This window comes from Haematobia irritans, chromosome 4 (genome assembly GCF_050003625.1).
Source record: "Haematobia irritans isolate KBUSLIRL chromosome 4, ASM5000362v1, whole genome shotgun sequence".
In the NCBI taxonomy this organism is placed as follows: domain Eukaryota; kingdom Metazoa; phylum Arthropoda; class Insecta; order Diptera; family Muscidae; genus Haematobia; species Haematobia irritans.
The window spans coordinates 63,040,514-63,055,114 of record NC_134400.1 but is presented as its reverse complement, the minus strand read 5'-3'; the positions used below and the strand labels follow the sequence as shown (position 1 = coordinate 63,055,114).

The 14,601-nt window shown below is 36.9% G+C and overlaps 1 protein-coding gene across 1 annotated transcript in view; it reads left to right on the top strand.

The window, feature by feature from the left end:
• The window catches only part of Lamtor1 (Late endosomal/lysosomal adaptor, MAPK and MTOR activator 1), a 58,912-nt gene that overhangs the window by 16,888 nt on the left and 27,423 nt on the right, over positions 1–14,601 (top strand). The window lies entirely within an intron of this gene.

Sequence of the window (14,601 nt, the reverse complement as noted above, 5' to 3'; positions counted from 1 at the left end):
TTTTTAGATTTTTTTCGTCAGTTGTTATCAAAATCCTTTAAAAACGAGTTAACGAGTTATTTTTTTTTCCATATTAAGACTCGACTTCCAGCAGAAATTATGCTATGTTTCAAGTAAGAAGCGTCTTTAAAATAAAGTGTTGAAAAACATGTCTTATTTTTTAACGATTTTTTGCTTTGTAGGCAAGATGCAAAAAGGAAACAAATTTAAGGACAATTTTATTAATTTTAAAGAATTTTTCTTAATTATTAAAGTCACGTTGACCTTACCTCAAAAATTTTATCTTTCATGTTATGATACACATTTTTAAGTAAAATCACTTTATTATAAGGACAATACAACTTCATTCAAAAGTTTATTGCCTTTTGGACAAGAAAACAAGTATATACAGCACTAAGTTCGGCCGGGCCGAACCTTAAATACCCACCACCATGAACCAAATATTAGGGTTTCCTTTGAAATTTTAGGAGGGCGTGAGGACTTGAGGACACTTCCCGAAGATAAATTTAAAGATTTCACCTATGAGGACTATATCATATTCTGGATTTATAAGAACCATTTTTGTTTGAGTTTTAGAGGAATCATTAACATCTCTTGTAACACCGCTCCGCTCCGGATTTTAGAAATGCCGCTCCCGCTCCGCTCCCGCTCCGCTCCCGCTCCGGCAAAAAAAGGGCTTGCTCCGCTCCGCTCAACGCTCCGCTCCGCTCCGGATCCCTGGTTCATAATCATGGTTGCCACTCGAGCCAAAAATAATCTACCAAGATTTTATTTCTATAGAAAATTTTGTCAAAAGTTTGTTTCTATAGAAAATTTTGTTAAAATTTTATTTCCGTAGAAATTTTTGTCAAAATTTTCTTTCTATAGAAAATTTTGTCAAAATTTTTATTTCTATAGAAAATTTTGTGAAAATTTTATTTCTATAGAAAATTTTGTTAAAATTTTATTTCTGTAGAAAATTTTGTCAAAATTTTATGTCTACTTTGTCAAACTGAATTATATACGTATTGGATCGATCTTTTTTGATTTAATATATACCACGTATGGACTTACATACAATTTACTGGCAAGCGTTACCGCAACTTAAGTAATTCGATTGTGGATGGCAGTGTTTAGATGAAGTTTCTACGCAATCCATGATGGAGGGTACATAAGCTTCGGCCTGGCCGAACTTACGGCCGTATATACTTGTTTATTTTCACGTACCTATTATTATAAACTATTTGGAGTAAATTCAGTTATTTGTCTAAAATTTTCCATTTTTTTTTATTTCTTCCAATTGACCACGAACTTGCACAAATAAGTATTGAAAACCACATGGTTTTTTCATTGCATTTTAGGGTAGTGTTTTGTCAAAGTTTTCTCATATTATCTTCAACACTTTTTCAAAGATTTCATCAACATTTTGGCAAATTGGAAGTAATTCGCAAATAATTTGAAGATATATTGAAGATGAGCTGTTTCAAGTCAAGTTGAATTTATGTTGAAAATTATATTTACCCTCAAACTGAAAAGTTGTTGCATTTGAAAAACGCTCATCCTGTGTTTATTGGGTTCCTGATTTTTTACAAATTTTGGAAATCCATGCAGACCATTTTTTATATATCTTTTTTCTTATGTTCGATTTTTCCACCAAAACACTAACATAAAATTACAATAATTAAAAATATATACGACCACGATTATATTTTTATCTTGTGAAATTATGCATGGAAAAGATCCAAAGAATTGATTGCGAAATATTTTATACTTCTAAATTAATTAATTAAAAGAGTAAAAACAAGCTGGTTTTCAGCTCAAAACTGAACATTTTACTTACCTTTACGTGTTGTCGCCTGCCACCACTGTCCTTCATGCAGTGTGGGTTTTTTGTAACTTTTATTTATTTATTTTTTTTTTTTTTGGGTAAAAAATGTCTTTCACCTCATAAAGTAAAACAATACTCAACCATATTCGGTAAAATTCCGTCATGCATTTGAAAAAAAAAACAAGATGGGGAAGTCAACCTAATTTCCTAAATTTAAGCAAGTAATGCTAGCATTATTTTCGCTGCCATTTTCACAAGCTTATTTTGAAAGGACATTTTCAATGTTCGACATGGTTTAAAACAAATTAATTAATTTTAATTAATTAATCGTATGTTAACTTCACAGCTAAAAGCTCTTTAAGGATTAAATATTCCTTAAATGATAGGTGTCACAACTTTACACCTAGAAGTGAAATTATTTACTTCCAAAAATTTGTACCGTGCTGATGAAGATTTTGAAATTCTGGACTATTTTAGCGAATTGTACTTTTGGTTATTTATTATTTTTTTCTTTATAGCCCGAATTTTCACTTATATATTTTTAATTAATTTGAGTTATACATTGAATTATTTAGTTTTATCTGCTTTTTAGCATATTGTGTACATGTGAATCTATACAGGGTTTTTTCTCAAAATTTTGAAAACCATTTTTTCCTATTTAAATTCCTAAAATGTATTTTTTGGGTCTTTGAAAAAAATCTAGAACAATTTAGGGGCTTTTTCTTATAATTTGGGGGTAGGGTTCAAGAATCACCTGGCAACACTGCTCTAAATAATTCCAAAGATAATTGAGAAGAAGATGCAGTCTTGTCATAGCAAAACTGAAGCACCAGAGGACTCAGCCAACAAAATATCATAAAGTTTGCGTCGACGTGTCTCTCAAATGTACTGCCGTTTGCGTCGGAAAATATCATAACATTTGTGTTTTTCATAAATTTCTGAATAAAAACCCACAAAAGCAGTACCAAAACGATTGTAGAAAATTAAAATAAAACGTATGTGTATTTTAAAGCAAATATTCATTATGGTTTTATGTGAATATTGCCGTTTAAATTTATTCTTGGGCAGAGCTGCTTTGGAAAAAAAATTGACAAATAAAACAATTTTTTTCTCATAGCCCTCTACACCTTGACATTTGTCTTCTCTTGATAAGTGCACAATGCTTAATCTTGTTATACTCAATTATCTTTGATAATTCTACTCCCTCTTAGTAAGAATATAAGATCTTTCAGCAGTGATGCCAGTTTGGTGCTTTTAGCACCAAAATTAGTGCTTTTTGATTTCTAAAAGCACCAAGTTGGGGCTTTAATGCGTTTGCATTTAGTGCTTTATATTTGACAATGTTTAGTTTGATTGACAGCACCTTTTAACACAAAACTTTTTTAATGATCTAAATAGATTGTTAAAAACTCAATATATTGTCAAATATAGAATTAGATTGTTATGAATGTAATATTGATCTTGTTATAGGTTAGGTTAGGTTAGGTTAGGTTGCAGTCCGATGTATCAGGCTCACTTGGACTATTCAGTCCATTGTGATACCACATTGGTGAACTTCTCTCTTATCACTGAGTGCTGCCCGATTCCATGTTAAGTTCAATGACAAGGGACCTTGTTTTTTTTTTGCCGAGTCCGAACGGCGTTCCACATTGCAGTGAAACCACTTAGAGAAGTTTTGAAACCCTCAGAAATGTCACCAGCATTACAGAGGTGGGATAATCCACCGCTGAAAAACTTTTTGGTGTTCGGTCAAAGCAGGAATCGACCCCACAACCTTGTGTATGCAAGGCGGACATGCTATCCATTGCACCACGGTGGCTCTCTTGATCTTGTTATAAATCAATATTGTTATTTAGGAATCCTTTTGAAAAGCCCTTCGACGAGTGTAAAACATCTGAGCTTAATAAAAATGTCATTAGAATAAGTAATGGAATCCCTGTAAATATTAAAATAACCAAGAGTATTTACATATTCAGTGTCGAAAAATTTATTTTGTCCTCTAAAAATCACAATTTGAAATTTGTCGTAAATTTTTTACTGAAATTCATTACTGATCAAAATGAAAGGAATGAAATTGAAATAAGCATTAAAAATATAAAGCTGTGTACAACGTACATCGAACAGATTGATTTTTGATAAAGATTCATAATTTAATTTTTGCTTCAAATCAATACCTATTTTATCCATATATCATCCATATTCTAGGGCGAAGGTTTTTCTGTGCTGACTGAATTTTAACTGCCTGGATATTTTTTGTGATGGGAATTGGGGTGTCAAAAATTATAATATATTTTTGTGCTTTTTGTCATTCGGGAGTTGGCATCACTGCCTTTCAGTTCCAAGCCTCTATTTTGCTCCTAAACCAGGAATGGACAGAGAGGAATTGTGTTTGTGTTACTGTTTGTTTTTTTTGTTTTTCTTTTATAATACAACTATGGAAGTATGTTTTTTTATCTTCGTAAAATAAAAATGAATTGAAAAAATAATTCAGTGTGCTATAATTTTCTCTAAGAAGGAGCGAGAGCGGAGCGATTTTTTGTCTCGGAGCGGAGCGATTTTTTTCCTCCGGAGCGGAGCGAAAAAAAATTGACCGCTCCGGTCCGGTTATTAGAGACTATATACTTAAACCACGTATCAAATTTCAATCGGATCGGATTTGCTCCTCAAACAGGCTCCGGAAGTCATATCTGGGGATCGGTTTATATGAGGGCTATAATATATATAATTATAGACCGATATGGACAAATTTTTGCATGATTGTGAGAGACTATATACTTACACCTCGTACGAAAATTCCACCGGATCGGATGGAATTTGCTCCTCCAAGAGGCTCCGGAGGTCAAATCTGAAGATCGGTTTATATGGGGGCTATATATAATTATGAACCGATAAGGACCATATACTAACACAACGTATCAAATTTCAACCGGATCGGATGTAATTTGCTTATCTACAAGGCTCCGCAATACGTAAAAGTGGTCCATTTGCAATACCATCCGACCTACATCAATAACAACTACTTATGCCAAGTTTCAAGTCAATAGCTTGTTTCGTTCGGAAGTGTGGTGGGATATTAAGCCACCATGCAGCGAAATTCAAAGTCATCCTCTGGGTTGCTAACTTCAGGGCCCAGTGGACGGGTAGGCCCAATTATTTGGAGTTATAAATTAGGGGAATGACCAAGAGTTAGGCCCAATTAGTCGACAGGTGGCGACACTTTGTCAAGTCGAACCTTTGCTAAGGTAACGACATCAAAAGGAGGTAATCCCTCATGAAAGAGATTCAAGGAACGCAAAAATGCTTTTTTTATCCTAAAGAAATTAGGATCAGTCGACCCAAGTACGTTGTCGGCTAAACAGAGCGATTCCTTAAAATGGGCTCAAGGAATTCTTGAAGCTGGAAAAAGGGAACGATCACCGGATGAGCTGCCATCCTCCAAAAGGGATCAAAGATCGTTTGCCTCAGTTGCTAAAGACAGCCTTGTGATGGCTATCATTAATAAAGGAGCATTGGACGGTATGGTTCCAAAGCAAAAATGGGGGGAAATTGAGAACGGTTTGTCTGGCGTCTACTCACAGGTACTGGAAAAGTTTCCCGGCCCAGATCTGGTTGGTATCAAGACCGATTTAAGCTAGTCGCATTTGACGACCAGAGGTCTATAGAGTGTTTTAAAGCTGCTTTGATACTAATTGGTGAAGTTTGGGAAGTAGCTGCTCTACAGTTAGTCGATAAGAAAGACATACGCTAGACAAAGAGCACATGCATGGATACCTGCAAACCCTCCTGACCCTGAATCTATTTTAAATAGACTGAAACAATGCAATCCAGATCTTTCAACATCTGATTGGAAGGTTGGCAGTTTCTGAATCAGAAATAAGCGGATCCTCTTGCGAAGTCGAGGGAGATACCAAAGATGCAGACATGGATAGACACCGTATGCGAGAGGAGGTTTCTACTGCCTCAAAACTCGCCAAAGTTGAACCTATGGTTATTGCGAGAGTCACAGAGATATCTGAATAGGACATTCTTGATGACTCGATTAAAACGGCTGATGTGACGGTTATTGAAAATCTCGATGGTCCTACGGATCCTCCTGATAAATCTTCACCATTGTAAGGCTGCATGTGCTGCCTTAAAAGTTCTCCTGATGAAAGGGGACATAGATATAGTTCTTATTCAAGAACCATATGTTTATAGAAACAAAATATGTGAATTAAGTACTCCGGGGTTCAAACTATTGCAGTACACTGGTAATGGTGTAAATGGAGTCTGTTTAATTGCTAAAAACGAGCTCAACTTGTTTCTGCTTCCTTCAATGTGCAATACTGACTCTGTCGTTGCCAGATTAGAAATAGCCAAATGCAAACATTGGGTATCTTCGGTCTACATGGGACACCGTTAAAACCTTAGTTGAGGAGTCATTGAAAACAAAGACAAAACTCATTATGGGATGCGATGCAAATGCACATCATAGTATGTGGGGAAGTGGTGACTTTAATACAAGAGGAGAGTCACTCCTACAGTTTATTTTGCGTACTAATTTGGTAGTTTGCAATAAGGGAGATGCCCAAACCTTTGTCACTAAAAACAGGCAAGAGGATTTGGACGTCACCTTGGCCTCGCAGGAACTGAATGAAATGACATCGGAGTGGAGTAAGTGAACATAGCTACTCAGATCATCGCTACATCAGTTTCAAATTTGATGTTCATACCACCAAGACCATATATCCGCCAAATGTTAGGAAAGCCGATTGGAATAGGTATAGGAAATCTTTCAATATGATGATACCGGAAATGCACTGTGCAAGATATCGAACACGCAGTGGAGAGGATTACTAAGGCCTTCAACATCTCACTGATAGCTGCATGCCTTAGAGGGAAGCCAAGGGGGAAAATCGACCAACATGGTGGTCTACGGAGTTAAGTAATATGAGGAAATCCTGCAGGAAGCTCTTTAACAAAGCCAAGTCCACCAGAGCTCCTGAGGATTGGGACGCTTACAAGAAGAATCTGAGAGGATACAAGCGAGAACTGAGAAAAGCTCAGCATAACTCTTGGAATGTTTACTGCAGCAGTATTGAGAATACGTCCGAGGCTTCCAGACTACGGAAGGTACTAGCATCCACTAACTCCGCTCCAGGTTTCATGAAAACATCGGAGGGCAATTGGACAACATTCAGTGAGGAGACGCTGGAGGTACTATTGGACACACATTTTCCTGGAAGTCAGACGGTTGGACCATGTTCTGGCGGTGCTACAGTGGCTCAGCGGTCATTTCCTGTCGAGGAAATTGTATCGGAATCTAGAATAAAATGGGCTTTAAATAGCTTTGGATCATTCAAATCCCCCGGACCTGATGGAATTACTACGGCGGAGTTACAAGCGGTGGCTGACAGAATTATCCCCTGGTTAACGGTGATATATAAAGAATGTATAAACTTAGCATATATTCCAAAAAAGTGGAGGGAATCAAAAGTCGTTTTCATACCTAAAGCGGGAGAAGCCTCTCACTCGAATGCGAAGGATTTCCGACCAATCAGCTTATCATCATTCCTACTTAAGACTCTGGAGAGGATGATAGATATTTATCTCAGAACTAGCGTTGATTCAAGTTTACTCTCGAAACGACAACATGCATATTCGTAGGGCTGGTCTACTGAGACCGCATTACATGAACTAGACATGTTTATTGAAAGCTCACTATCTGTCAAAGAATACACAATCGTGGCGTTTCTAGACATCGAAGGGGCGTTCAATAACGTCCATCCTCGATATTAAATGGACTGACAACTCTGAATGTTGATCCAGGTATACTTAGGCTGTTAGACGAACTTCTAAGGAAGAGACGCATTTCAGCCACACTAGGGCAAGCAAACATAAAAAGGTGTGTGAACAGAGGCACTCCTCAAGGAGGAGTTCTATCACCTCTTCTTTGGAATGTTGCTATAAACGACCTTCTGGTTTCCCTAGAAAAAGAAAGGATACAAGTGGTGGCATACGCAGATGATGTGGCGCTAGCAGTCAGGGGAAAATTCCCATCAACTGTTAGAGATATTATACAGAGAGCCCTCCGGATGACTGAGAAATGGGCGAAAGATAATGGTCTTGGGGTAAATCTTGCAAAGACAGAACTAGTCATGTACTGCAAAGATAGCAAAACTCCCACGGTTAGGCCCATTTCCTTAGGGGGTATTGAAATTCCCTTTAGTGAGTGTGCAAAATACCTTGGCGTTATTTTGGACAGGAAGCTGAACTTTAAGCTTAATATTGAAGAAAGGGCGAGGAAAGCAACGGTAGCTTTATACTCGTGCAAAAAGGCAATAGGGAAAAAGTGGGTACTAAAACCAAAAATTGTGCATTGGTGTTGTAGTCTGGTGGCCGGCACTTCAGCAACCGACAGGTTTAGATAAAGTTCAGCGTATGGCGTGCTTGTGTATCTCAGGCGCATTTAGTAAGACAGGAACAGATTCCCTTAATGTCATGCTGCATCTATTGCCTTTAGACATTTTGGCCAAACAATCAGCTGCAACAACGGGAACTAGAATCTGTTGGTATGTCTCTGGCAACCTGCAAGCTCTTACTGCGTGAGAAGGCCGTCATGATGGCAAATGTTCGATGGGAGAATTGCAAGGGTTGTAACGACACCAAGCAAATATGGCGCCATTTAAACTTGAACCGCACACTAGATATGCTAGTTTTCTCACCTCTTGTGCGAGTGTCCTACATTTTGTGTAAGGCGTAAGCAAATTGTAGGGGCATATAGCTTTAGATTACTGGCGGACCTGGAAAACGTTAACTTAAGCAGTCTGTTAATGTTTTTGGAACAATCTGGTTGGATCAACAAAAGAAAATAATAGAGAAGGTTCAGTCCTTAAAACTAGAAGTGCCATATGTAATAGGTACTTTTAGTTAAATGTGGTATCACAATGGACTGAATAGTCTAAGTGAGCCTGAAACTTAATCGGGCTGCCACTTTAACCTAACCTAACCTAATACCCTTCTTCATAAGAACACTAATGGTTCCGACGGTAATGCAGCTCCTAATAAACAATCCATTCCCGAACCAATTGCTACGCCATTATCCCCATCCTGTTCCATACAGTCCACTCAACCTCCCGGCAAATGGTGTTGTTCAGACATGTTTCGCTGCCAACTCTTGTGGGGTTTTGTTGGGCACAGCGATTGTCAACATCTGCCATAATGATTTGAAATTTTGTGCAAGGGCATTGATTGATTCTGGGTCCGAAGGAACGTTTATATCTGAGAGGTTATTCAATGTCATGAAACTTCCATTTAAAAGGGGTTCTGCTCAGATTTCTGGGCTAAATAATACCGTTTCTGCTTCCACACATAAAGGCCGGTACTCTGTTCGGTTTTCGCGTTGAAACTCCATACAAAACCAAAAACTGCGAAAAATTTGCGAAATTTTTTCCATTTGTGATACTTTGTTTTTTCGTGTTGAAAAACTGACGTTTATAGCACGGCGCCATTTGCAATGTGAATTAAGAAATAATTTATTTATTAAAAGCTATTTGTGCGGATTTATAAATCAAACACGGACCATATTTTTGGTCCGAAACTGTACAAAGGATCAAAGGAATAGCAGATCAATTGCCCAAGGAAAAATAAAATGTTATTTTGTAAAAACAAGCAACAACCACCAACTTAATCCAATATCGCTCCCTGTAAAATAGCGCTCCAAGCTACCTAAAAAAACGCCGCTTTCTATGTGCGAAATAATGGTTTCCATAAAAATTTTTCGCAAGAATGAACATAGTACCGGCCTTAAGGAATGTTCCTTCAAGCTATGTTCCAGTACAGATCATAGTAAAAGTGTTTTTATTTCGGCTCTAGTAGTGCCGCACCTATTAAGTAGTCTTCTTTCCAGTAATATAGACCGATCCTCACTTTCCGGACTTCCAGACATCACATTGGCCCGTCCGAATTTTTTTAAAAGTGCCAAAATTGATTTACTCTTGGGTGCTGATTTGATTCCTTCCATTATGCTTTCAGGCGTTAAGGGACAGGTTTGTGGCTCATTTATTGCTCAAGAAACCATATTTGGCTGGATACTAACTGGTCCAGTTCCAGCTTTATCCACACGTTCTTCGTCTACTCTTGGCTCCCATTTTTGTGAAATCTCATTGGAGAAACAGATTTCACGTGTTTGGGAGGTGGAGAACTTCAGCTTTGAGATCAGCAAATGCTTTCTCGCATTGTTTACTCTAGTAAAACCGATTTCCTTTTTCCAATAGCTGGCGAAGGTGATATGTTTTTGTTGCTGTATCTGGTATAAACCTAGAATAGTACGTTATCATTCCAAGAAATCGTCTTACCTCATCTGGATTTTGTGGTCGCGGCATCTTTGCTAAAGCTTCCGTCTTCAAGGGACATCAATCTATTCATTTGATAAGTTCCTCTGTGTGTTGATATTGTTTGGATTCTTTTACAGTCATCGTTCACTGCAACATGTAAATACGCTTTATATAAGTCGAGTTTGCAAAAATATTTAGAGTTTGTTTAATGTATTAACAATTTCATCAATCTTCTTGATAGGGTAATGTGCTGGCTCTAATTGAGGATTGACGGCAATTTTATAATCCACACATAAACGGTCATTACCATCAGGTTTTGAAATAACAACAAAGGGTGACCCCCAATTACTAGTGTTAACTTTTCTTATGATTCCATCTCTCTCCAGGCTGTCCAACTCCCGCACGACTTTTTCTCGAAGTGCAAATGGAACTTGGCGCTCTCTTAAAAATTTCGGCTCCACTCCTGGCTGCATCTTTAAAGAACAAATTAGATCTGGTATGCAACCTACTTTTTCTCGAAGTGCAAATGGCACTTGGCGCTCTCTTGAAAATTTCGGCTTCACTCCTGGCTGCATCTTTAAAGAACAAATTAGATCTGGTATGCAACCTACCATTTGCTGAAAAATTTCAGAATATTTTTCGATTATGTCTGCAACAGTCATTCGATTCATAAGGGCTGTTTTCTTTTAGCACTGGATGCCCTAAGACGCGGAGGACTAAAAGAAAACAGAGTACTCGTTTATTCAGGACATCTCCAAAAATATGCAACACTGTCATCAGCTGTTCAAAAACAATCACAGAAAGGAAGTGAAATCTTGCATTTTTAATGTATGAAATGCTCCAATTACTAATAAATATTTATTGCTGCAATTATTTATGACACTGTACCACTTTGAATTTCATGTTTTTCGATAAATTAGTCACAATAAATTGCTATTGTGAATTGAAGAAGTGTCACTTTATCAAAATACAATCTGGCAACATCGGCGCGATTTGCACTGATGAGATGTTCTGGATAGAACACCAGTGCAACGATATTCTGGATAGCCCATACAAATGTTGCATTCAGTGCTAAAAGAAAACAGCCCTATTGTTGATTTTCTTTACCTCAAAATTGCTTTGGTCCAGTTCATTTAAACCTCCTTTACATGACCCTTCATTCCACACGATGAACACTTGAGTTTATTTTTTTCGATTTTGCAATCATTCGATAAGTGATTACTTCTCTCACATCGCAAGCATAACCCTTCTACTCCAACTTTCTTATAATCGATGTTTTTGCTAGTTGGTAACTTCGATCGCCGTTGTTGATTTCGATGGTCATTTCGATTACCGATAACACTTGGGTACAGCTTTGTGTGGCCATATATTGGCCACATTATAAGTTAAGTCCGAAGGCACAATCGATACTGCAGCATGTTTATGGGATCGATAACACATTTACCGATTATTTAGTCATCAACGAATTGTAGTATCGATTGGACACACTGTAAGATTCTTTACAGACACAGACATTCCGTCCGGAAAAACTTATAGTCTTTAAGTGTGTAAATATAACCATAGCGATAGGCGGTAGGCGAACACTTATTTACGTGTATTTCTTATGGGAAGCCCAAAATCCGCGACGGAATACCGTAACGGCTAGCGGCGTGTCGCTAAATTAAAACTTATTCTAACTCCTTGGCGAAAACTGGTATAGTGTTGCCATCGCTTATCAATTGTTTTAACTCACCACTAGGAATTACTGTTGCCTGGACACGTGTAGATTATTTTTTCTTGAAATAACTCAACAAATAACAAGCCATTGTATGTTTTTATTCAACTTCATTGTTTAATATTGTCACAGCATGCTGTATTGACAACAAAAACGCTAGGAAACGTGAAAAAGGGAATTATTCGCCGTCAAGCTTATTGTATTTGCCGTTGCGACAAAAATGTTTCGCCTACCGCATATCGCTATGGTTATATTTACACACTAAGACGCATAATAGATGAGTGCCATCAACTTCCAAAAAATGGCTACTGCCGCAAACTATAAAAAACACTCAAAACTTAACGGCTTGCATTTATATACATTTAACATGAACTTAAACATTTACATTAGATACATTTAGTACAAGCTGTAGGGATGCCACTTTATGTTAGCCGGGATACAACAACCGATCTCCTGATTTTAATTGTTGGACTCCTAGAAACTGTAGTTTCTATCCGATTTGGCTGAAATTGGAAATCTAGAGGTATTTTAAAACCACAAATAGGTGAGCCGAAAATGGTGCATATTCATGTATTTATATAGCCCCCATATAGACCGATATCCCGATTTTACTTCTTGGGCTTCTAAAACCCGCATTTTCTATCCGATTTGCTTTAAACTTGAAATCTAGTATTTTAGGACCAAAAATAGGTGTGGTGAAAATTGTGTGTATCGGTTCATGTTTTGGTATAGCCACCATATAGAACGATCTCCCGATTTTACTTCTTGGGCTTCTAGAAACCATAGTTTCTATCCCATTTCTATGAAATTGGAAACCTAGAGGTATTTTGGGACCACAAATAGGTGTGTCGAAAATGGTGCCTATCGGTCCATGTATTTATATAGCCCCCATATAGACCGATATCCCGATTTTACTTCTTGGGCTTCTTGGAACCGTATTTTCTATCCGATTTGCCTTAAACTTGAAATCTAGAGATATTTTAAAACCACAAATAGATGTGAAGAAAATGATGGCCATAGGTCCATGTGTTGGTCTATCCCCCATATAGACCGATCTTCTGATATTTTGTCTGGGCTTCTAGAAAACGTATTCATATTTGAATATAAAAACAACAAGACCGCTTCGGTCTGAGGGAGATAAAACAAAGACGGGCAAAAGAAAGCAGCTGATATTATTAATTGAGAGTCTTGGAATATTCATCCTTATTCCTGAAGTCGCCCTCGCCGTCGCTTTTCCTCTGTCGCCACTAATTGGTATTCCGTTGGTCGATATATTCTGCTATCGAAGAAAATCGGTATTCCTGGTGTCGCTTTTTGTCGCCAATATCGTCGCTTTTTGTCGCCTTTGTCATAATGTCAACGTCGTTCCAATTGTATATGCCGGATGTTGTTATTGTCCTAATGTAGATATCTAAATCATTTCCCGAGTCAAATTTATCATTTATTTTGATATTCCAAGTCAAAATTGGATTACAAACAAATAGCATTTTAAACGCAAATAATTAAAATTCAGTTTTGTATATCAGCTGATTGTTTTCTTTCATGATGATCCTTGTCCCATTGATCTCAGCGTCGTCTCCATTTTTATAGTTTTGGAAGCTTTTACTGTCCTTGAATATATATCCACATTTTTCCCGCGTCAAATTAAATATTTTTCTTGAATTGCGTCGGAAATAAAAATATTTTAAAGCGAAAAAATTAAAATTAATTTTTTGCACATCAGCTGATTGTTTTCTAGTGATATCGGCCTTTTATTACCGAGTATTGTAATTGGTACAAAAAGTAATCGCCGCCGTCGCCACTTCACAGGAATATCAATTGAATGACGAGACGACTTAATAGCGACAGACGACAAAAAGCGACGGCGAGGGCGACTTCAGGAATAAGGGTGATTAACTAATACGCCAAAAAAAAAAAAAAAACTCATTGGAGACTTCAGAGGGGGCACGCAGAGAAGAAACATGATTGTCACAATCATATTCGAAGAGCAAAATAATATCAAACACCCAAAAAATTTTGTTACTCATAATAGCAAAAATGTTTGCTAAAACAGCAGTTTTTGTTTGCTGAAAAAGGGACAGCAGTAGCATGTAGTTGTTTCAGCAAACATTTGTTAGTTGAAACAGCAAACATTTTTACAGCTAAAATAGCAAACAAATGCTGCTGAATTAGCAAACGTGTTTGCTAAAAGTTTTTGACAAACATCGCTGCTAAAGTAGCATACTGCGTTAGTTGAAATAGCTAACATTTTTACTGCTATAACAACTACAAATGTTTGTTGTCCCAGCAAAACAATTTGTCGTTTTTTTAACGATATGTTGAAATGAAACCCGTAAACCATTTAATACTTTAACTTCTACATTTATTAAGTGTGTGAAATAAATTGAATTCCATCAAAGTATTGGAAGTTGAGTTGGATTGTTGTCTAGGATTTATTTTCGTTTGTTTTTCTTCTTTGGCCTTATATACGCGGATAAAACATAACAATGTTAAGACAATCTGTAATGAAAAGTAAAAAAAAAAAAAAACAATTAGTAATTACACTAGTTTACACTAAAATTTACATTTGATGAGAGTTGCTTTTTATGTGTTTTCATGTCCTGAATTCGAAAAAGAGGTTATATTTTTATAAGGATATCTCAGAAACATGCCATAACAAAAATTTTATTTTGTAAACTATTTTTATTTATAGGAATTATATTGAACGATGTCATCAAAGTTGACCAATAAAATAGGTGCTTTAGCAAAAAATCAAATTGATTCAT